At 32.0% G+C, this 12144-nt stretch overlaps 1 protein-coding gene across 4 annotated transcripts in view; it reads left to right on the top strand.

Moving 5' to 3' along the window:
• Positions 1-12144, top strand: part of LOC134711600 (stimulator of interferon genes protein-like) — a 135848-nt gene that overhangs the window by 23047 nt on the left and 100657 nt on the right. The gene's annotated exons all lie outside the window — the stretch shown is intronic.

Below are 12144 nucleotides of genomic sequence, written 5' to 3'. Positions count from 1 at the left end.
ATTTTCACATAAACTAGTTGAATCAATCAAAATAGACACATAAGTGTTTAAAAAGTGCTAAAATATTTTATTAGATGAGCTTGAAAATTGAGTCCAAAATCGGCATTTACCGGACCTATTCATCTAAATAGTTGCACTGCTGATTCTTTTAAAAATCAAAACTAAATCATATTTGATTTAGAAGATGTAATGAGTGTCTACCATAGAAAGTTTCTTTGTTAGATTAAAAGCATAGTAACCATCATATCCTGGGTGTGCTACATAATGACACATATGCAGTTTTATCCAATTATCCATTATGACTTTCTTGATAATAAAAAGAAAACACACATGGTGATGTCATATACAATAGAAGATCTCGCAAGATGCATGCATACTGTGTGGTTTTTTTTACATTGTTCTTGTTATTGTTAAGGGTACTCCAAGAAAACATGTGCTTGATTTGACTCTTTTTTTTATAGAAATAAATATTGAAATGAGTGTTCCATCATTTAAATCTTTTAATTCATTATTGTAGTAACAAGTTGTTTTGTACCTTCTTTATGTTGTGCTTTACTAGATCTCTATTTTGATATTTCAAAATGATCTTAGCTGTATAATGATAAGGCAAAAAGTTTTGGATTTTTTTTTACTTGAATGCTCTTCATCTGCGCCTTTTAGTCTTTTTTTTGCCTTACTAACTTTACTGATTCAACAATAGTCACTGTTGAGTCTTATGTTTACAAACGTTACTGGCAGCCAAAATTTTAAGCCTGGTATCCAGTATGAGTTTGCAATAATGTTATATCGAATATCTTTCGAAGAAAACAGGAGCAATTTTACTGAGGATTTGGGTAGGCGAACCACAGCTTGTTCTAGTTTATGAACTGATGGAAACGGAGAGGATGAATGTCATATGTTAAGGCGCTACCGTATCTTAATATCTAAGTAAAGGAAACAGAAAAAAATAACAGTGAAAGCAAAATAATTTATTCATTATTTAAAACTTATCATCCCAGAAATCCCAGAAATGAAATGGATCATTCGATGACTTTAATAATTGCCCGTATTAAGAAGGCACATGGCAGATGCAATAACCTTAAATTGGGTTTTGGAAAGGCACAGCTTTTCTAGGTTGTACTGAACTTCAGAAACAATTCAACCTAATAATTCCAATTAAATTTCCTTCAAAGTAAAAATTCGAGATCGAAATATAAAATATATTGAATTAGATGATTTTTCAAGCAGTCATAATCATACAACTCTGGCCTTATTAAGAATCGTGAAATAGTTTGATCATCACCTCTTAAAATCATGGTTAACGGACATGCCATTTCAAATTCATTCCTGTTATTAAAAATCAAAACCGGGCGGTCTCAAAATGAACAAAATATTCAGTAACATTAATAGTGACACTATGAAAGACCCAAGGTTTTTCTTCAAACCTAATCATATCTGAATATACATTTACAAATGAACCAAACTCTAACTGTGAAAATAAAAAAAAAAGAGGTAACTATTTAAAACTGTTCTGCTTAATACAAAATTCCATGTACAATTGTACCAAGCACTGACTCAAATGTCAACTCAATTACTTATTACTTTTCTACAAAATAAAGGCCACTCTCCAACATTATAGACGAGAATAGAATTCATGACAAAAATCTCCAATTTGTTGTTCTTGTTTCTCTGATAATTTAATCTGTTTAGTTCTTCTGTAGATTTTGTTCAAAACACAAACAAGTGTAAAACAATCCGAATTTAAGGCCAATCACTCCTTTTAAGAGAGACGGTCTCCTAAATTTGACTTGTTAGTAGATCTTGCATTGCTGATTATTTTTCTTATTTAAAGTGCAAAAACAAAAAGGGTAAAAATTGTCTTTAAAGCGCAATAAGTTCAAAAAGGAGTGGTCAAAAGATTTCCTCCTAATCTTATCCTGCTGATATTTTTTGCTTTTTGAAGTTTCTATCTATCTATTATATCTTTTTAAGTTATAAAACATAAAACGCAAAAAAATAAATATAATCGTCATCAAATTCAATTACTCGAATAAGGAGTTGATTTAGATCGTTAAGACTAATTTGTAAAATTTGTCTTGCTGATCCCTATTAGGGATTTCAAGAAAATATGCAAAACTGAAAAAAATGTTGAAATGAGTCATTTAAGTGCAATGACTCCTATGAAAATATGGCTGACAGTTTTGACGTTTATAGGACCAGGACAATTCGAAGAACTCATTACAACATTCAGAACATTTTTGCTATTGTCAATGGAGTAGGTCCGGTAAGGACCGATTTTGGCCTCAAATTTTAGGTTAATCTGACAAAAGAATTTGACCACTTTTTAAACAACTAATGTCTTTTTCAGTTGAATCAACTAGGTTATGTGAAAGATTTGAACTGATTCAGTCATTAAAAACGATCCGATTCAAGCTGAAATATGAAAAATCAACCAAATATGCCGAAAAATGTCACTTTTCGGATGGTTTTTGTCAAAAATGAAAGTGGCCGCATCCGTGTTCATCCTCAACCTTTATATGTGTTATGTATTATCATAAAATACAACTTTCGTTTCAATATTAAGGATGAACACGAATGCAGCCACTTTCGTTTTACACGAAAACCGTCTAAAATTTAACTAAAATGCTAGAATTTTTAAAAATTCAGTAACTTAGCATGACTTTAATGTACCAGTACCCGACATATGTTCATTGTATAGTCAAAAATAGCCCATATTGTATGTAGCAGAAACACTCTACTGTTCAGTAAATAACTAAAATTTCACATTTTATCAATTTTGTAAAACTGCTATATTTTGAGGCTAAAAAGGGCTCTTACTGGACCTACTCCTTTACCCTACAGTTTTCAAAAAATAAAGAAAACGAGCGTTCACATTGATTTTAATTTTAACCATGTCGGTAATCTTGGTTCGCATGTGGGGTCATTGAACACATTTAAAAAAAAATAGATGCCCCTTTGATGATTGTGCTTAACTTTGGTTAAATTTGATCAAAGGAATTCAGAGGAAAAGGTTTTCATAAAAAACCCAAAAGTTGTAAAGCACCTGTCCTACCTCCATGACAAATAAAAAAATGTATGATAAAGCTCTAAATAACATCGTGTTTGTGTTAATCACATTACATAAACTGCTTGATAAATAAATAAGGTATTTTTTAAAAATTCACTTGAAAAACTCAACATATACCCCAACAACACTCAACAAGCAGGAAAATCTTACAGTGCCGAAGTGTTCAGAATTTCAGCTCTACCAATTGCCCATACGTTAAAAATGTCTCAGTGGAAATTTTTGTTTTTAATTTTGCAACATAATTTTAAAAGTATAATAGAAAAAATAAGAAACACAAACAAGAAATAATAACTAGCAAGATCTACGATAGAGGAAATCGTCTGACGGTACCTTAATGGAGCTATTGTATGGCAAGCCGTATTGCTATTAATTCTTACTTTAAGATATCTCAAAAACTTTATAAGATATCTTAAGCAACAGGACGGGTCCTGATAAAGATAAAAATCAACTGCACAGGTTCAAACCTAGATACACATTTCAACAATGTCATATCTATATTCATATATCCCATATTTTAACTTTATGTAACATTGTAATATTTTATATTAAGCTATAATGAGATAAGATACAATCTAATAAAAATTAAATCCTTAAACTGCTCCTGTTCTGATATGTCGCGCATTATGCAAGACAATATTTACATACAAGTCAACATAGTAATTATAAGACCTTATATAAACGTTTAGCTTAACAACAACAAAATACTGTCAAAGTTAGCTTTAATTTGGTAAATTGTTTGGTGCATATATGTGTATTGAAAGAACAATACAATCATTTTTGTGGTCATTCGTAGCCGATTGTTTGGATGTAACTTTTGTAAGACTATTAACTAATATATCTTATGGTTTATAGGGGGTCTTTATAACTTGAGGTGACCCCCTTTAGATCCTCTAAAACTGACGATGTGTGTCCGAGTTTAATCATATTTATTTTGTAGTATTATTCAAAAGTTTGACCGCGTACAAACAAAGTTAAAATCAATAATTTATTCTAATAATAGCTTTTAATTGTAATTGGATAACCAATCACAAATGAATATAGGCACACACGCCAAAATTATACTTTCGTTTTGGAAAAGAAATACATCATTGCCGATCATGGTTACTGTAAATACAGATGATATTAGTTTTCTGTTGTAACTCTATGCAGGTTGTCTCATATATATAAACTATTTAGTGAGCATACCGAAGAAGACATATAATTGATTATTCACCTTTTTGGTAAGTTCAGTATAAAAATAGAATTTAGAATTTAAACACTACTTTCATTTTTAAAGAGAAATTTGTAGGTTCCATCAATTAGTCACCGACTCACTGACACTGTTTATTTTTTTTTATTTTTTTATGTCAAACAAAAATCGATCTGATCAGAAGTATTTCATACATTTATTGTGTTTTTGTGGGCTATGAATTTTTTTTTATAGAAGATACAAATAAGATATAGGTAAACCTCCAAAATTAGAACTTATAATACTTTTGATAGAGAAAATTGTGCACTCCTACAATACTTTTTTTTTTTTTTTTATCAAAATATAGTTTATTTTTTCTTTATTTAACCATAAAGAAGAGATTAGTTATCAGCAGATTTTAGTTTATCTATGCTTGCTTCCTGCGACTAAAAGGCCTACGCTCAATATGGAAAATCCTTTTAAACAGTTAATAGATTCTATTTTTAGATTTTTGCAAGAAGACAAATATACTTTTAAAAGGGTGATTGCTCATTTTGAGATTATGATTACATCAGTTCTATCACCACATGGGGTGGCTTAAATGGATTAGTGTAAATTCCAGTTGGGATAATGTACACTATAAGGTGTTCAGAGTTGTCTAAAAACTCACCAAATATAGTCCTATTATATAAGACTTTGGAGTTTCATATCATTTACATTCAATGTTTTTTTATCAAATATTTTATTTTACTATCAATGTTGAATTTTGGTTTCAACATTGATAGTAAAAAAAAAGATATACGATGTCTACCATAAAAAGATTCCTTGTAAGATTAAAAGCATAGTAACCATCATATCCTCGGTGTGCTTCATAATGACACATATGCAGTGTTATCCAATTATCCAGTAACTATCATTATGGCTTTCTTGATAATAAAAAGAAAACACACATGGTGATGTCATATACAAAAAAAAAGATCTCGCAAGATGCATGCATACTGTGTGTGTTTTTTCTACATTGCTCTCGTAATTGTGAAGGGTACTCCGAGAAAGGATGTGCTTGATTTGACTTTTTTTATAGAAATAAATATTGAAATGAGTGTTCCAAATGATATCGGATATGTTCCTTACGTCGTAACTACAATCCCCTTCCCTTTCATGAATGTGACCTACCGAATAAGACTATTTACCGGATTTGTAATCACATAAGCAACACGACGGGTGCCACATGTGGAACAGGATCTGCTTACCCTTCCGGAGCACCTGATATCACCCCTAGTTTTTTGTGGGGTTCGTGTTGTTTATTCTTAAGTTTTCTATGTTGTGTCATGTGTACTATTGTTTTTCTGTTTGTCTTTTTCATTTTTAGCCATGGCGTTGTCAGTTTGTTTTAGATTTATGAGTTTGACTGTCACTTTGGTATCTTTCGTCCTTCTTTTCCATCATTTGAATATTTTAATTCATTATTGTAGTAACAAGTTGTTTTGTTTAATAGCAGACTTGTTTTTGTACTGTTACGAATCACAGTTTATGACTAAACTCAGTATAGACCCGTCGAAATTGCATTTAATTGATAAATTCACCAATACCTACCGTTATCTTAATGATTTTTTTTCGTTAAATAATCAAGAATTTTCGCAATATACTGGTGAAATTTACCCCAAGGAACTTACTTTAAATAAATCAAATTTATTCGGTAATACTAGTAGCTGTCCTTTCCTGGATTTAGATATTACGGTTTTAAACGGGAAACTACACACTAAAATTTACGACAAAAGAGACGATTTTTCGTTCCTTATTGTCAATTTTCGATTTTTAGATGGTGATGTTCTTTGGCACCATCTTACGGTATATATATTTCACAACTTATTCGTAATGCCCGTGTCTGTTGTGACGTTTTTGATTTTAACGAATGTAATCAATGTATTACTGGTAAATTATTAAACCAGGGATATCGTTACCATAAATTACTTAAAACCTTTACTAAATTTTTCCATAGCAGTGGCGGATCCAGAGGGGGGGTTCCGGGGGTGCGCACCCCCCCTTTATTTTTGCCGATCAATGCATTTGTATCGGGATATATGTTTTGCACCCCCCCCCCCCCCATTTTGCCCTGGGTTAGCACCCCCCTTTCGAAAATTCCTGCATACGCCCCTGCATAGATATAAAGATTTGGTTTTGAAGTTTGGTTGTACCTGTAGAAAACTTATTTCAAACGGGATAGTACATCCTCATTTTTACGGAAATGTTGTTAACCGTGCCCGGAAATTTAGAAATGATCCATGTAAACTTGTCGCTCCTTTAAATAAACTTAATCTAAAAGGTTACCTATTCAACACTGTAATAAAATCATTGAATATTGTTTTTATTGGTATAAATATTGATTTTGTTATCAGTAGATTAAAAGCTAACTAAATATTACTAGTATGGTATATACATATACATATTCATGGATCTACAATCTGTCGATACCTGTAACTTGGCATTGCACAAGGTCATGTTTTTCTCTAGCTGTTTACACTAAATCCATTGGGTGTTGGATGTGTACGGATTGATTGTTTAGTCTTAGATGCATGATTTTTTTTATTAGTTGTAAGTGGTTTTGAACTAGCTGTCTGATAACTGCGAGAACTCTCAGATCTGTTCATTGTGTCTTTTTGTGTCGGGATGTATACTTACCCTGCCACGTCCACTTGTATTTTTGTCTAACTGATGAGTTAAGCCTTTTTCAACTGATTTTTATAGTTCGTTCTTATATTGTACTGTTATACCACTGTCCCAGGTTAGGGGGGGGGATCCCGCTAACATGTTTATCCCCGCCACATTATTTATGTATGTGCCTGTCCCAAGTCAGGAACCTGTAATTCAGAGGTTGTCGTTTGTTTATGTGTTACATATTTGTTTTTTGTTCATTTTTTTTACATGAATAAGGCCCTTAGTTTTCTCGTTTGAATTGTTTTACATTATTTTATCGGGGCCTTTTATAGCTGACTATGCGGTATGGGCTTTGCTCATTGCTGAAGGCCTTACGGTTACATATAAGTGTTAATGTTTGTGTCATTTTGGTCTTTTGTGGATAGTTGTCTCATTGGCAATCATACCATATCTTCTTTTTTATATATTGTACCTTCTCTATGTTGTGGTTTACTAGATCTTTATTTTGATATTTCGAAATGATCTTAGCTGTATAAAGCAAAAAGTTTTGGATTTTTGGGACATAAATGCTCTTCAACTGCGACTTGTAGTCTTTTTTTTTTTGCCTTACTAACTTTACTGATTCAACAATAGTCAGTGTTGAGTCTTATGTTTACAAACGTAACTGGCAGACACAATTTTAAGCCTGGTATCCAGTATGATTTTATTTACAATTGCAGTAATGTTATATCGAATATCTTTCGAAGAAAACAGGAGCAATTTTAATGAAGATTTGGGTATGCGATCCACAGCTTGTTTTAGTTTATGAACTGACGTTAAAGGAGACAATGAATGTCATATGTAAAGGCGCTACCGTATCTTAATATCTAAGTAAAGGAAACAGAAAAAAAATAACAGTGAAAGCAATATAATTTATTCATTATTTAAAACTTATCATCCCAGAAATCCCAGAAATGAAATGGATCATTCGATGACTTTAATAATTGCCCGTATTAAGAAGGCACATGGCAGATGCAATAACCTTAAATTGGGTTTTGGAAAGGCACAGCTTTTCTAGGTTGGACTGAACTTCAGAGACAATTCAACCTAATAATTCCAAACCAGTTATAAAAAATGTATCAGTTTTTTAAAGAAAGTTACAAATGATTGGCGACGATGCAAATATTATTAATAAATATCTTTAACCAATAAATTCAAAAAAGCTATATCTTTTCGATCTAACAAATATTTACTGAATAAGCACCATGTAAATCATTAAATAAAGACATATGAAATGTATAGTACATACGAGCAAGAACTCAGAAAACAAACCAATTCCTACTTAGCAAACAGTCTACACTCTAAGCTACACAGAACTTGAGATAACACTTAATTCTGGAAGACATATTTGGACACTTAGCTCTGACATGACCTAAATGATGACATTAACAAAAAACACTTCTTAGTTTTACGTTTCATACGTGACTTAACCAGTCTCTTCAAAACATTTATAAAAATGTCCAGACTATGAACAGATAAACAAAATCATATATTTCTGACTCGTAAATAGCAAAAAATGAGCACGTTCATATTGCATAGCTAGCTAGACTACGAGTGCGCTTGAATGTGACAACTTTAGCCATCTCCATATTGTAGTATCTTAAAACGCTGAACAAATAAGAAATTGTTTCAATTTCCTTCAAAGTAAAAATTCGCAATCGAAATATAAAATATATTTAATTAGATGATTTTTCAAGCAGTCATAATCATACAACTCTGGCCTTATTTAGAATCGTGAAATAGTTTGATCATCACCTCTTAAAATCATGGTTTACGGACATGCCATTTCAAATTCATTCCTCTTATTAATAATCGAAACGGTCTCAAAATGAAAAAAAATTTCAGTAACATTAATGGTGACACTATCAAAGACCCAAGGTTTTTCTTCAAACCTAATCATATCTGAATATACATTTACAAATGAACCAAACTCTAACTGTGAAAATAAAAAAACCAGAGGTAACTATTTAAAACTAGTCTGCTTAATAAAAACCTCCATATACAATTATACCAAGCACTGACCCAAATGTCTACTCAATTTCTTATTAATTTTCTACAAAATAAAGGCCACTCTCCAACATTGTAGATGAGAATAGAATTCATAACAAAAATCTCCAATTTGTTGTTCTTGTTTTTCTGATAATTTAATCTGTTTAGTTCTTCTGTAGATTTTGTTCAAAACACAAACAAGGGTAAACCAATCCGAATTTAAGGCCAATCACTCCTTTTAAGAGAGACGGTCTCCTAAATTTGACTTGTTAGTAGATCTTGCATTTCTGATTATTTTTCTTATTCTTAAAAAAGTGCAAAAACAAAAATGGTAAAAATTGTCTTTAAAGCGCAATAAGTTCAAAAAGGAGTGGTCAAAAGATTTCCTCCTAATCTTATCCTGCTGATATTTTTTGCTTTTTGAAGTTTCTATCTATCTATTATATCTTTTAAGGTATAAAACATAAAACGCAAAAAAAAGAAATTATAATCGTCATCAAATTCAATTACTTTAATAAGGAGTTGTTTTAGACCGTTTAGACTTATTTGTAGAATTTGTCTTGCTGATCCTTTTTTTCTTTTAGGGATTCCAAGAAAATAGGTAAAACTGACAAAAAATGTTGAAACGAGTCATTTAAGTGCAATGACTCCTATGAAAAGATGTCTGACAGTTTTGACGTTTATAGGGCCAGGGCAATTCGAAGAGCTCATTACAACATTCAAAACATTTTTGCTACTGTCAAATTTACCCTACATTTTTCAAAAAATAAAAAAAACGTGTATTCACATTGATTTTGATTTTAGCCATGTCGGTAATCTTGGTTCGCATGCATGTGGGGTAATTGGACACATTTTTTTAAAACTAAATGCCCCTTTGATGATTGTGCTTAACTTTGGTTAAATTTGATCCAGGGAATTCAGAGGAAAAGGTTTTCATAAAAAGCCCCAAAAGTTGTAAAGCACCTGTCCTACCTCTGTGACAAATACAAAAATGTATGATAAAGCCCCAAATAACATCGTGTTTGTGTGTAAATCACATTTAATTTACATAAACTCCTGGATAAATGAATAAGGTATTTTAAATTCACTTGAAAAACTCAACATATACCCCAACAACACTTAACAAGCAGGAAAACCTGAATATCTCAGCAGTGACATACCCTCTGTCCCATTGTATATATGGTGTTTACTTACATAAAGGCAACAGTAGTATACTGCTGCTCGAAATACGTAGATAGATTAATTCCATATGTCAGTTGATACATTATGCTCGTGCATGTTCAAACTATGATACTTCATATACAGGAGTGTGCTCTATGCGCAGAAACTGCTCCAACAGAGTTATGAGGAGGAAAGATTAAAAATGGCACTCGGTAAATGTTTTGAACACCATCACGAGTTGGTTGAAACATACGATGTATCTGTGTCTAAACTAACTAAGGGCATTTTTACCACGTCTTAGATTGTGGTTAACATTTACGTCGTCTTGTTTTAAAAGTACCGAACCATGAACTATTCCCGAATATGACTGTTTTGCTAAGTGTGAATTTGCATTGCCGTTAGACGTATCACGGTATCTATTTATCCAACATTTATGTATTTAGTTATGATGTTGTATTTGTAATTCTGATCAGATAGTGTTATACGTACAATGTAGACTTTTTTTGCGGAATTGCATCTTTTTTTCCCGATAAAGTAATGTCGTTTGTAGTCAATTCAGTGTTTTTGTTGTTTTGTTGTCATAGTTGATGTGTTTCCCTCGGTTATAGTTTGTAACCCGGATTTGTTTTCTTTCAATTGTTTTATGACTTTCGAAAAGCGGTATACTACAGTTGCCTTTATTTATATAATTTACAAGTTCAAATTTTGTTTGGTTCTGATGGTTTGTTTGCAAAGGAATGATCCCCTAGCTTAGAAAATTAGTATCACCTGTTCCAAAGAGCTAAGTGAGCTTTTCTCATCACTTGGCGTACGTCGTCTGTTGTTGTCGTCGATCGTTCACTTTTGAAAAAAAATGCATTTCCTCTGAAACTACTGTACAAAATTTAATCAAACTTAGGCCGCTCGCATCATTGTAGTATGTAATTTAAAAAAAATGTGTCTGATTACAGAATATAGAACGTAGAGTTGTGTCTATTATTTTGAAAACGGTTATAAATGTAGAAAATCTTACGGTGCTGAAGTGTTTAGAATAGTCAGCTCTACCAATTGCCCATACGTTAAAAATATCTCAGTGGAAATTTTGTTTTTAATTTTGCAACATAATTTTAAAAGTATAATAGAAAAATGAGAAACGCAAGGTAGAGGAAATCGTCTGACGGTACCTTAATGGAGCTTTTGTATGGCAAGCCGTATTGCTATTTATTCTTACTTCAAGATATCTCATAAACTTTATAAGATATCTTAAGCAACAGGACGGGTCCCACGTGTGGAGCATGACATCTTTATTTTCCTGGAACACCTGCATGAGATTGACCCTTGCTTTTTAGTCGGCCTATCCCTATCCATGCAGTCTTGTTTCTATGTTGTTTATTATACTGTTAGTTGTTAGGATTTTGGTCTTCTTATTTTTGCCATGGCGTTGTCAGTTCATTTTCGTCTTGTAAAATAGATTTTTTAATTATAGTGCGTGTTTTAAAAGTCAGTGAAATTTACTATACTTTTAGGCAGTGGTTCAAAGAAACCGCTTTTCATCAAGGTTACCACTCAATAAAGATAAATATCAACTGCACAGGTTAAAAAATAGATACACATTTCAACAATGTCATATCTATATTCATATATCCCATATTTTAACTATTTATGTAACATTGTAATATTTTATATTAAGCTATAATGAGATAAGATACAATCTAATAACACATAAATCCTTAAACTGCTCCTGTTCTGATATGTCGCGCATTATGCAAGACACTACTTACAAACAAGTCAACAAAGTAATCATAATAGATATAGATATAGGAAGATGTGGTGTGAGTGCCAATGAGACAACTCTCCATCCAAACAACAATTCAAAAATTAAACCATTATAGGTTAAAGTACGGCGTTCAACACGGAGCCTTGGCTCACACCGAACAACAAGCTATACAGGACCCCAAAATAACTCGTGTAAAACCATTCAAACGGGAAAACCAACGGTCTAATCTATATAAACAAAACGAGAAACGAGAAACACGTATATATTACATAAACAAACGACAACTACTGTACATCAGATTCCTGACTT

Source organism: Mytilus trossulus, chromosome 3 (genome assembly GCF_036588685.1).
Source record: "Mytilus trossulus isolate FHL-02 chromosome 3, PNRI_Mtr1.1.1.hap1, whole genome shotgun sequence".
Taxonomy (NCBI): Eukaryota; Metazoa; Mollusca; class Bivalvia; order Mytilida; family Mytilidae; genus Mytilus; species Mytilus trossulus.
Note: the sequence above shows the minus strand (reverse complement) of the source record. Positions and strands in the feature narration are given on the sequence as shown.